We start from the raw sequence: 13,937 nt of genomic DNA, 5'->3' as shown, positions 1-13,937 counted from the left end.
TTAATGCAACAATAAAGTACTCAATAATTTAAATCACTTGTAAATGCTTCACTATTAATACCAAAGGCCCAAACTTATCTAAAAACAGTCCTATTCCTGCCAGAAGACATCGCTATCCTAAGACACAGGTTAACGGTGTCTCCTGACAAAAATAGTGTCTAAAGCTTATTATTATTATAATAACAAAGTAATGCACTGTATATATATATATATTTATACATATACGTCTTCTCCAGAACTAAAATAAATTTATACGCATGGAATTTATATACACAGAATGTTTGTTATACCTATTTTAATAACTTGCTGCTAGAAAGAGTCATTAGATCCTTTAGAATACAAAGTAACGGCGAGACAATCATACGTTAGTTAGTCCCTTTGGGATTATGAGAATTAAACAGGACTTATACACATTGCATGAGAAATCCCATATGATTTTAACAATGGCCAATGGATCAGCCAGATTATAATACTTTGATGCTGTTTTGTTGGTTCAAATAATTAGATATCGAGGCAATATATTGCATTGTATTTATTAAACGAATAGAGATCTTAAGCTTTCAAAGAAAGACATATTTGTAGTTCAGACATTTCTTTCGACAAGTACATGGTTTCACATCGCGTTAAGCATAATACACAATAACTTGAGACTATATGTACGTCAATCTAATTAATAAACAGTGTCTAAAGCTTCTTAAAATTATTAAAGAAAGTATGACCCATCGGTGGTACATGATCTGCACAGCCATTCACGGCAAAACGTCCAAGTTTATCAGGGAATAGTTCGTTATTTTCAACGATAGATGGCGTTTATTTTTCGACCTCAAACCCTCTGGTGCTAAAACGTCCAAGTTTGTCGAGAAATCCATCTAGCGTGGACGACACGAACTATTCCACGACAAACTTGGGCGTTTTAGCACCAGAGGGTTTGAGGTCGATAAATAAGCGCCATCTATCGTTGAAGGTGACAAACTATTCCACGACAAACTTGGGCGTTTTAGCACCAGAGGATTTGAGGTCGAAAAATAAACGCCATCTATCGTTGAAAATAACGAACTATTCCATGATAAACTTGGACGTTTTGGCGTGAATGGCTGTGCAGATCATGTACCACCGATGGGTTATACTTTCTTTAATAATTGTAAGAAGCTTTAGACACTGTTTATTAATTAGATTGACGTACATATAGTCTCAAGTTAAGGTGTATTATGCTTGACGCGATGTGAAACCATGTACTTGTCGAAAGAAATGTCTGAACTACAAATATGTCTTTCTTTGTAAGCTTAAGATCTCTATTCGTTTAATAAATACAATGCAATATATGGCCTCGATATCTAATTATTTTAACCAACAAAACAGCATCAAAATATTATAATCTACCTGATCCATTGGCCATTATTAAAATCAGATGGGATTTCTTCTGACAGGAATGGGACTGTTTTTAGAAAAGTTTGAGCTTTTAGTGTTAATAGTGAAGCATTTACAAGAGATTTAAATTATTGAGTAGTTTATTGTTGCATTAATAAATAAATTAAAGTTAGAATACGATCGAAAATAATTGGAGCACCATCTAGTGTGCAAGAATGTGAATTATTCGACGACAAACTTGGGCGTTTTAGCACCAGAGGGTTTGAGGTCGATAAATAAGCGCCATCTAACGTTGAAAGTAACAAACTATTCCACGACAAACTTGGGCGTTTTAGCACCAGAGGGTTTGAGGTCGATAAATAAGCGCCATCTAACGTTGAAAGTAACAAACTATTCCACGACAAACTTGGGCGTTTTAGCACCAGAGGGTTTGAGGTTGAAAAATGAGCGCCATCTATCGTTGAAAATGACGAACTATTCTATGATAAACTTGGAAGTTTCGCGGTAAATGGCTGTGCAAATCATGTACCACCGATGGGTTATACTTTCTTTAATAATTGTAAGAAGCTTTGGACACAGACGAGGTATACGAGTAGACCAATCACCTTATGGACTTTCGCGGCCGAATCTGACTGCCATACCGACCTGAAAATTCGGAGGTGATTTTAGCGGCCTCTTCTCATGGATGGCGATCAATTGAGAAACTATTCACTGAATTAGTATTGATGGGCAGAAAGCTGTAGTGTGTGCGTAAATACATGTGAGTTGGCAGTGCAGTATTATCAGACGGCAAGCCTGTGGCCAAAGGAAACTGCCCCTCCACTTACACACACAATGCACAACCACCTTGTATATGAGTTCTGGCGTTTCATATAGCTTCGGAGATTCGAGAAAGGCGGCGAATGTGAGTCTACCCTTCTTGCTCTCAACACAACTGAAATTCGACCTAGCATCACGGCATGCGATATCGAATCTCGACTGCCCAGGCATTTTTTACTTTCCGACCTATGTATGCGCATATAAGCAAAATACCATAATGTAAAAAACATTTCAAAATTTCAAAATTTCAAAATTTTTTTTTACGGAAATACACGTTTCAAGACTCCCTAATCATATTTTAACTATGAAAAAAAAGACATTTTTTTACTATGCTTATGGACGTGCGTTCATATATTTATACTATTTATGCGATTGAATCTAAACAACCGAATGAATTTCAATGTAATTTTAAATTTTTAAATCTGAAAAAATTTGGAAATACTTTCCTATTTGTCCTCTTTGTTTAGCAATTTAAAAAAACGCTGATTCGTTAAAATCAATCATATTAAAATAAAAGACTGGAAAATTTTTCTTCTTTCAATGAAGGAAACTCTTTTACTTAATCTTTTTCGAAGGCGAAGGTGAAAAAGTCGATTTCGCCACGGCAACAATGGTTGGACGGCGACGCATGGACGTTCCCCCGAAATAGGAGATCGGTTTTTGTTTTCCAGAAACGCGAGCGAGGCGATCGAAAACGCGAAACGCGTTAGTTGGATAACGGAGAGAGTTGCAAGGTTCCGTATGAAATAAAAAGACACGACCCCTAGCAACAGCATGCGTGTTTTGTTTGCCCTACGTAGTCACCCAAAGGCTAAAGCTTGAAATTAAAATCAAAATAAAAATTAAATATACAATATAAAATTTTTCTATATTGCAGAAGATAGGGATAAATTGTAGTTAACTGTTTTATGTACAATTTATTTCAAACACTTGAAAAATCATCTTCAGTCTTCTCCATTCATCATCAAGCCTTTCTTCTTTGAATGTAGATTAACTTGTTTTATTTCCAATTAATTTATATTTACAGGCATGTTTCTATAAATTTCAAATCCATTAATCAATTTGAATTTGTGATATTATGTCAGCCAGTTTCAAAAAAATGGTTTCAAGAAAAACGCATTTAAAATTTCTGATATGATTATCAACCGCTGGGTACTCTTCCCTTTAAATGACTATGACTTTGTTACTTCTACGAATTTTAATGAGTCTACGTTTATAATAATTGCTAAATAAAGAGGACGAGTTGCAAGCCAAAGATCAATTGCAGGGTTTTTAAAAAAGACAGATTGGCATTTTTCTTCTCATTGTTTGCAGCGTGTTTGCGAGGGATGTGTCCGATATATACATATGGATATAATCAATTCATTTTCCTTCAATAATTCTCCATTGCAAAAATTCTACAGTATTCTTACATTTTTTTATATTTTAAAATTTTCCCATATGATTAAAAAGTAGGTATACGGCGAAAGCTATACAACTTTATATGTATACAGGGTGTTCGGCCACCCCTGCGAAAAATTTTAATGGTGGATTCTAGAGGCCAAAATAAGACGAAAATCAAGAATATCAATTTATTGATGAAGGCTTCGTTAAACAGTTATTAACATTTAAAGTTCCGACAGTACTGAATTTTTTTCTCAAAAATGCGCAAGATTTCGGGGGTATGTGTATTCACTAAAAATGATTGCAATTGACCCCCGGAACCGACAATAATTTTTTCAGAACGATTTGAAATTTTTTTTTTTCGTCGAAAAATTTAGGCACTACCCCCTATCGATTTTTCTTAAAAATTCCTTTTTCATTTTTAGTATTTTTGTTTGACGCCCTACAGAAAAGTTGTCTAATACTTTTTTGTAGGTATCCATGAGCTCTATTTCAGAAAAAAGTTTCATTGAAATATATTCACAATTGTAGGAGTTATGGCTGTTTGAAAATTGGACCATTTTTATGGGGTTTTTCTCATTTTGCGGGGTCAAGAACCAACTTTTCGAATATTTTTGCGATTTGTACATATTCTCCATCAAAATACCCGTAGTTTGCTTTTTTAAACATTAAAATCGTCCAATCCGTTCAGAAGTTATGACGTTTTAAAGATTCGCATGAAAATTCGGGCAGACATTTCTAGTCAGAAATTAGATTTTCGTTAAGGAATTTTTTTCTCGAAACTGAGTAGGATTTCGGGGGTATGTCTGTTGACCAAAAATGCTTGCAATTGACCCCTGCAACTAAAAATAATTTTTCCAAGACGATTCAAAAGTCTTTCTTTCGCCGAAAAATTTCAGCACCTATCCGATTTTTTTTCTCGAAAGTGGATAGGATATCGAAGACATGTGTATTCACCAAAAATGATTGTAATTGACCCCCGCAGCCGAAAATAATTTTTCCAGAACGATTTGAAATTTTTGAATTTAATTGTTAATAACTTTTTAACGAAGCCTCCATTAACAAATTGGTATTCTTGATTTTCGTCTTATTTTGGCCTCTAGAATCCTCTATTAAAATTTTTCCCAGGAGTGGCCAAACACCCTGTATATAGTGCATGATCGCTTCGCATGGAAAGTCAATAAATCTTCAAAAAGCGTTCAGGTCCGATTTCAAGAAATGTAAGGTCTGTCAGTCACGATGGCTTTTGCCGTTTACTGACGATTCGAACGTGTGGCGATTGGCGATGCTAGGCCTGCTTTCGAGAAATGTAAGCGACGTCAACGATGCAAGAGCGAGAAGGAAAGCGAGTATCAGCCTGTTCTTCTCGCCTCTTCCGAAACTTTACGAGCTCACGTATACGCAATTGGGCATAGTGTGCGAAAGTGGAATGAGGAGTTCCTGGGGCCCCCGATACGCGGTTTGATAATACTGATTTCGAGTCGCAAATACGTTTTTGCCGAGTTATTTTTTAAATAAATGATGTATTACAATTTAAAATAAAAAATAGAAGATTTGCGGTGTACGTATCAATGAGATACATTCTTAGATATTTTAATAATCTTGAAATTTTTAAATAACCTTAATCGATTGATTATTCCAATGAAATTAATCGATTAATGACCAATTATGGTCTGAACAGCTTTCATTTCGTTAAAAAATAATACAATTTCTGAAATTTTATTTTCTGTCTCACTTCCTCTTTTGTTCATTTCGAAATCTGTTGGTAACGTTGCGAGTGACACGGAAATGGTAATGGGGCTCTAGAGCCCCAGAGAATCGGGCCGAAAAAATACATTAGGTGATAGGTCTACTCGTATACCTCGTCGGTGCTTTGGATACTGTTTATTAATTAGATGGACGTACATATAGTCTCAAGTTAATGTTTATTATGCTTGACGCGATGTGAAAGCATGTACTTGTTGAAAGAAACGTGCAAACTACAAATATGTCTTTGTAAGCCTAAGATCTCTATTCGTTTAATAAATACAATGCAATATATTGCCTCGATATCTAATTATTTGAACCAACAAAACAGCATCAAAATATTATAATCTAGCTGATCCATTGGCCATTGTTAAAATCATATGGGATTCCTCATGCAACGTGTAGAAGTCCTGTTTAATTCTCATAATTCCAAAGGGACTAGCTAACGTATGATTGTCTCGCGGTTACTTTGTATTCTAAGGGATCTAATGACTCTTTCTAGCAGCAAGTTATTAAAATAGGTATAACAAACATTCTGTGTATATAAATTTCATGCGTATAAATTTATTTTAGTTCTGGGGAGGACGTATATATATATAAATATGTATATACAGTGCATTACTTTGTTATTATAATAATAATAAGATTTAGATACTATTCTTGTCAGAAGACTTTGTTAACCTGTGTCTTAGGGTTGCGATGACTTCTGACAGGAATAGGACTGTTTTTAGACAAGTTTTTGGCCTTTGGTGTTAATAATGAAGTATTTACAAGTGATTTAAATTATTGAGTACTCTATTGTTGCATTAATAAATAAATCAAAGTTAGATTTCGGTCGAAAATAATTGGAGCACCATCTAGTGTGGAAAAAGGTAAATTATTCCACGACAAACTTGGGCGTTTTAGCACCAGAGGGTTTGAGGTCCAAAAATAAGCGCCATCTATCGTGGAAAATAACGAACTATTCCACGACAAACTTGGACGTTTTAGCACCAGAGGGTTTGAGGTCGAAAAATGGGCGCCATCTATCGTTGAAAATGACGAACTATTCCCTATTTCCTATCGTAACACTGAATTAGTTTAACTTCCTTCGCATATTTAAGTATGATAAAATTATAATGATGATTACTATGGTAAAATTGAATTCCTAGCCTTTCGTGCGTCTTTTTTCCTATCCATTATAGAAATAAAATTGTTAAACTGTACCAGCATCAGCAAATTGGAGAAGAAATAAAATGGAGACATAATATATCAGTACACTTTGAATATATAAAATAACTTAGTTTTCTCTGTAAAATTTGAATAATTTCCGAAATAATTCTCACAACAAAAGGTGTTAATGCACGGAGAACTCATGATAGCATTTACGCGACTGATGTAAACATCATAAATAATAAAGATTTTCCGATGTCATTAGTCGTTCTTATATTCAAAGTCAGTTCAGTTACGGTTCTTCAAGAAGAAGCAGCAATTTTTATTAGAATGTAACCCATGTATACCTATTACACATAAACGAGGTAAAGAATAGACCTATCGTTAGTGGGATGAACGCTATCGCTGTACCACGAGTGTCTTATAACATGAGATACATTCTTCCAAAGTGGAACAAAATGTTAAAAAGATCATGCATCAAATTGTAAGGGGATCCTCGTAAGAAGGCTTTAATCTTCGTAATGGTTTTAATGGGTCGATGATCAACAATGACTAACTTATGGTCACTGGTGGTCAGCAGTGAGGTTGGCATCAAGGTCAGCGGTCCAGTGAAGGTCCAGAAATGGTCAAGAGGTGGGACCAACCGAAATAGCGTTGTTCTCTAGACCAAACGGTTCTTAACTCTTCACCTTGACACTGTCTCCCCACTCTTCGACTTCCCCACTCGAAGACTACCGCTGGACAAATTCTTCAGTACCCCTGGAGCATCCAGGGGGAACGGGTCTCGCGGGCCTAAGTCAGGCCATTCGTGGAGCGCCGACCACTGGGGACCAGGAGTGACCAGGACTGACCAGAGCTGACCAGAGCTGACCAGAACTGACCACTACTGACCAGTGCAGATCCGACTACTGACCACTACTGACCACTACTGACCAGTGCCGGACCGTGATGATCACTGGTAAGAACTATTTAAAATTGCTCTCCCCACTTCTATTTTGTCGTTTGATACCAATTCAATGTTATGGAACTGTCTAACGCTTTTGCTAAATTACGAATCGTTTCTTATGTTACAGCTGCACCTCTGGTGCTGCTTCCTTGGTAATGGTAACTAATGCTCAACAAGTAGTAAGTTCACTTTACTTGTTTATGTTATTATCACAGAATTGACCAGTTTATTTTATTTGTTTGGTCATAATTCGGTGTTGTTTTACTGTCCGATTTTATCTGGTTATTATGTATTCCTCCTCTATTTTTATTTCTGCCTTCTTTTTTGAATTGGCATAATTGTGTTGGATCATGTACCATTTTTGTTTGCATATTATTTTATGTATTTTGTTTGTATATTATTTTATGAATTTCGATGTCACTAATTAGAATAAGATTTTTATTCTTGTTCTATTTCGCTAAGATATTTTGTTTAATTCTTGGGTATTTTCATTCTTTGATTTCATCGTTGGATTTTCAATCTTTGTTTCTGTTCGTCGTTGAAATTTGTATGGTTCTTGAGATAATTTTTGCGATCGTTTGGTATTTTACTTCGACATTATACTCTCGTTACGCAAGTATAGGTAGAATACTTTGTTCGTAACATGTGTAAATTTTGTACATTTCCTAGGTAGGTTTAGCATCGAAGATCTTATAGATTCTCACACTTCGGTACATCAGTTCGACAAATAATTCCATCGCTTTGTCTAGTTTGCATGGTGTTTATTAAATTTCCTTTCGTATGTCACTAATATGGGTATCAATTTTAGTTTCAGATTATTCGCAGGGACATCGAAGACGCCACAACCGCCGAGGGACATTTAATTCTAAGTCGATTAGATTTAAGCTTCGTCGCGAATCTTGAAATTAACGTCGAAGATTTCTTTATTCTACATATTTCCGCGTCCTACCAAGCAATTATTCAATAAGTAGCTTCTCTCTCGCTCGTTCCCTCGTCCTAGCTTCGGTCACCACTGTTTCATCGATTGAAACATGTGATCGGCCGTGTATCTGGTCCGAAAGATCTAATCGCCTTCCCTTGGTAAGCTTGATTGAGGGAAAACGGCACTTCGCTGGAAGGTGTGGAGTTTCCGTATTCTGCGGAAACGCATACCTTCCAGCGGAAGTCGACTCTGTCTCAGGTACTCTCTCTTTGTCAGACAGCCTAAGTCGGGTCCTTCGGGCTCCCGGCGGGTTGCGTTGGAGAAATGGAGACCTCGATTCGGGGTTGCAGTTCTCTGTTTTCTTGTTGAGATCGAGTTAGCAAGGGCAGTAGGTTCGATCCTCGGATCCGCTGCACGGTTCAGCGTCGCGTCGCGTCGCGTATCCCACGATTTAGCTTCATCCCTCTTTTTAACCATATAATTGCTTGGTACAACTAAATCAAGGAACTTAGTTTCCTTCTATCGTCCGAATTTTAACTTCAACTTGACTAGACTTGAGCTTCGATGTTAATTTTAAGTCCCTATTGTATGCGTCTCCCAATATTGCCAAGTAATTATTTAACAAGTAGCTTCTCTCGACTCGTTCTCTCGTTTCTTGCTTCGGTCACCACTGTTTCCTCGAACGAAACATGTGATGGGCCGTCCAGTTTGTCCGAAAGATCTAGTCGCTTGCCAATGATAGATCGATTTCTAGAAATAGAAATCAATCTACCAAGGGCAGTGTCGATTCGATCCGAAGATTTGCTGCACGGTTCAGCATCGCGTCGCGTCGCGTCTCCAACAATTTAGCTTCATCCCTTTTTAAACATAATAATTACTTGGCATGACTAATTTAGTTTCTAAGGATGTAAAAGGGAGATCGATGGAACTTGGATTCCATCTATCTCTCTTTGGGTCTCCACTCGCAGCAACCTCCACGTGGTGAGACCTGGTAATCGGTGTCATTCACGATTGAAAAGTTATTCTTCGTGGGTGACACCGAGCTAATGGCTGCGAATTTAGAATTGTTTCTTGATATAATAAACGAATTTAGATTTATAGTTAGGCAGATGTTTGGTTAGGCATTATGTTAGGCAGGTTATTTTTATTTGAAGACAAATTCTTTTGAAAACTCTTTCAACTCTTTTCGTTGATTGTGCATCTTTCATTGGTTGCACTTTCGTTTGTTTCTTCTTCGACCAACGATCGTTGGTCACAGAAGATCTTTATTAATGGAGGGTGGTTGGGAATCGGTTAGGGCGGGTCTCCATTCGCAGCAACCTCCACGTGGTGAGACCTGGGTAATATTATTTAGCGTTTCATTAATAATCGTATCACTCCTAGCTGGGTAACGCAATTATTAATTAAAAACTAAATAATATTAGCAAATTAGCTGCGATCCGCCTTGCATAGGTCAACATAAACATAGAGTTTCTTCGCTAGGTTAGTTTTGATTCTCATTGATTCATCAAAGATTTTAGAGTATTGTCAGAGACGAGGTATACGAGTAGACCTATCACCTTATGGACTTTCACGGCCTGTGCGTGCCTTTGCTGGCCTCTGCTGAACACTGCTGACCACCCCTGATGCTTCTGACATCGTATAATAATTACTACATGCTACTGTTCGCTCCTGCTGACCTCTGCTTGCCACTGCATGCCTCTGCTCGTCTCGGCTGACCGCTGCTGACCACGTCTGATGCTTCTGACAACATATAACGCTTACTACTTGCTACTATTCGCCCCTGGTGATCTCTGCTTGCCACTGCTGGCCTCTGCTGACCACTTGCAGGTATTTCTGATAATGTATAACGATTAATACTTACTACTGCATGCCCCTACAAGTCTCTGCTTGCCTTTGCAGGTTTTTGCTTGCCTGTGCATGGCTTTGCTGGCCTCTGCTGAACACTGCTGACCACCCCTGATGCTTCTGACATCGTATAACGCTTACTACATGCTACTGTTCGCCCCTGCTGATCTCTGCTTGTCACTGCATGCTTCTGCTGACCACCGTTTATATTTCTGGCAACGTACAACGATTACTACTGGCTACTGCCACCCTCTGCTGACCTCTGCCAACATCTCCCGACGTCAACTGAGCATCGCTGACCATCCCTGACCATCGCTGCCCACTGCTGACCGTTGCTGACAAATTGTGACACGATGTAATATAATATAATGTGTTTATATGTATTAAAGTGTTGTATAATGTAAATCTATGGCAATAAATGATATAATTTCAAAGAATTCTATGTGTTCTCATCATTTTTACCCTTCTTTTCCTATCGAAATCATTCCCTTAGTTATAAGACACTTCGAATCTTTTAAAATTTTCTAAGTTCCCCGGAAAGATTTCAAATTTCCCGCCGCCAGGAATTTTTGTGAATTCCTGGAAATGACGTCATTTCTAAGAATTGTTGAAAATTCTCGGAATCCCTGGAACTTACCGGCGTCCCTGAAACTTCTCGGAAACCCTGAAATTTCCAAGAAGCTTCAGGCCACGGCAAAAATTCCGGCCTGAATTTTTCGGCAAAAATTTTAAAGAGCTATTACGTAATATTACATAATGTTACGTAATATTACGTAATTTTTGCCGAAAAATTCAGGCCGGAATTTTAGCCGCTGCCTGAAACTTCTTGGAAATTTCAGGGATTCCGAGAAGTTTCAGGGACGCCGGTAAGTTCCAGGGATTCCGAGAATTTTCAGCAATTCTTAGAAATGACGTCATTTCCAGGAATTCGCAAAAATTCCTGGCGGCGGGAAATTTGAAATCTTTCCGGGGAACTTAGAAAATTTTAAAAGATTCGGTGTGTCTTATAACTAAGGGAATGATTTCGATAGGAAAAGAAGGGTAAAAATGATGAGAACACATAGAATTCTTTGAAATTATATCATTTATTGCCATAGATTTACATTATACAACACTTTAATACATATAAACATATTATATTATATTACATCATGTCACAAGTTGTCAGCAACGGTCAGCAGTGGTCAGCGATGGTCAGCTGACGTCGGGAGATGTTGGCAGAGGCCAGCTTAGGTCGGGAGATGCTGGCAGAGGTCAGCAGAGGCTGGCAGTAGCCAGTAGTAATCGTTGTACGTTGCTAGAAATATAAGCGGTGATCAGCAGTGGTCAGCAGCGGTCAGCAGAGGCCAACGGAGGCCAGCAGAGGCATACAGAGGCAAGTAGAGTCCAGCAGGGGCAAGCATTAACAAGTAGTAATCGTTATACGTTGTCGGAAGCATCAGGGGTGGTCAGCTGTGGTCAGCAGTGGCTAGCACTGGCAAGCATTGGCAAGCAGAGTCCAGCAGGGGCAGGCAGTAGCAAGTTGTAATCGTTATACGTTGTCAAAAGTAACAGGAGTGGTCAGTAGCGGTCAGCAGAGTCCAGCGGAAGCAGGCAGAAGTCAGTAGTAATCGTTATACGTTGTCAGAAATTCCAGGAGTGGTCAGCAGCGGTCAGCAGAGGTTGGGAGAGACTAACAGTATCCAGTTGTAATCGTTATACGTTGTCAGAAATTCCAGGTGTGGTCAGCAGCGGTCAGCAGAGGCCAGTGGAGACCTGTTGACAGGAGGTCGGATATTAGTTGTTCAAGAGCGAGAAGGGAAGTGTGAGCCTTTCTCTCTTGACTCTCACGGGACGGTCCGAACTTATTTTGGGCAATTTCGGAGAATCGAGAAAGAGGGCATACGTCATTTTGCCTTTGTCGGGTTTCCGAAACTCCACGAGCTCACGTATACGCAATTGGGCATAGTGTGCGAAAGTGGAATGAGGAGTTCCTGGGGCCCCCGATACGCGGTTTGATAATACTGATTTGGAGTTGCAAATACGTTTTTGCCGAGTTATTTTTTAAATAAATGATGTATTACAATTTAAAATAAAAAATAAAGGATTTGCGGTGTACGTATCAATGAGATACATCCTTAGGTATTTTAATAATCTTGAAATTTTTAAATAACTTTAATCGATTGATTATTCCAATGAAATTAATCGATTAATGTCCAATTATGGACCGTACAGCTTTCATTTCGTTAAACAATAATACAATTTCTGTAATTTCATTTTCTGTCTCACTTTCTCTTGTGTTCCTTTCTAAATCTGTTGATAACGTTGCGAGTGACACGGAAATGGTAATGGGGTATTTAGAGCCCCAGAGAATCGGTCCGAAAAAATACATTAGGTGATAGGTCTACTCGTATACCTCGTCTGTGGTGAAAGGTCTATTTGTATATTTCGTCTGTGATAAACGCAAACAGTTGTTTTATCTACACATGATGCGTTTGTTCACTCGGTAATTATCATTCAGAGCGATCAGATCAACAGTTTAGATAAATACTAAATTTATCTCGACTGCCATTAAATTTTCGAAAGCCGATTGAAAAACGATAATTTTATATTATTTGTAATTTTATTTCGAGTGGAAAATCCAACCGCTTGATTGATAAGTTATCCGTCGATTTCAGCTTGTTTAAAGGCTTCAATACTTTTCCGCGTGGATTCATTCGTATAATACGATAAAAGTTACGAAATTCTTAAAAAAATATTCATTCACTATTCTGTTCGTTTTTGTTAATATTCGTGAGACATAATAATTATTTATCAGGTCTGCCGTATAATATGTTGTATTCTCTACGTAAAACTGGGTTCATTTTTATGTGGTTTTCGCTGCCCCGCCATATTTGCTCGATTATAATGAAAAACGGTTGCAACTAGATGAAACGTAATGCGGGTCATACTTTTTGGATGAAAGTCTTAGTTTCTACGCAATTGCCCGTTATATCGTCGGCGATGCGCAGAACAAAGAGTATGAAAATCTCGCTGACACACAGATGTATGTTGGTAACTGGTGTCCCTGGGGGCGTTAAATAATTCACCGCAGCTGGGACTGAGGGTTAGGTAAGAGGCGAAGGTTGTGGGAGGGCGAAGGAGGCAAAGGCCGATTAAATATTCACATGTACTTCAACACGGATGGAGCTAAGCGGCGTCGAGTTCAAAAACGTAACCAAGAAAAGATGAATCTGCGAAGTCAAGTCCAAATGTCCGACACTGTTTCCCTCTGAAAATCTTCGTACCGTTTAAGAAACGGTCAAGAAATATTCAATCCAATCACACGGTGTGATAATTGTACCGTATATTTAGATAATACTGTATGATTTTACAAAATATTTTATGAATATGCCACATTTAATAACGAAAATATCAAACAACGTGAAAGGAAAGTTTAGTATTGCAAGGAAAACAGGAAAACAGGAAAAGTGACTAGGAATATCAGAAAATTTCAATTTCATTCAATTAAGATTCGAGTATATTTGAAAGTACTGCCTTTTTGCCACAGTTATAGAGGGTTCGAAGCTGCCTCGTGGAGGTTCCAGTATAGTTGCAATATACTTGATCCCATCTCTAGTGATATCCGGTCAAGCGATCTCACGGGGGAACAACTTGAACGACCAATCACGCTCAAGCGCATAAAAATGTGTCACTAGGGTACTGTAATATTGTCGATAGCGATTTCCACCTATCGTCTCGATGGTCACCCATCGTGTTCGACGAAGTTGGTCA

This window comes from Colletes latitarsis, chromosome 2 (assembly GCF_051014445.1).
Source record: "Colletes latitarsis isolate SP2378_abdomen chromosome 2, iyColLati1, whole genome shotgun sequence".
NCBI lineage: Eukaryota > Metazoa > Arthropoda > Insecta > Hymenoptera > Colletidae > Colletes > Colletes latitarsis.
The sequence above is the reverse complement of the archived record's forward strand: the minus strand, read 5'-3'. Positions refer to the sequence as shown.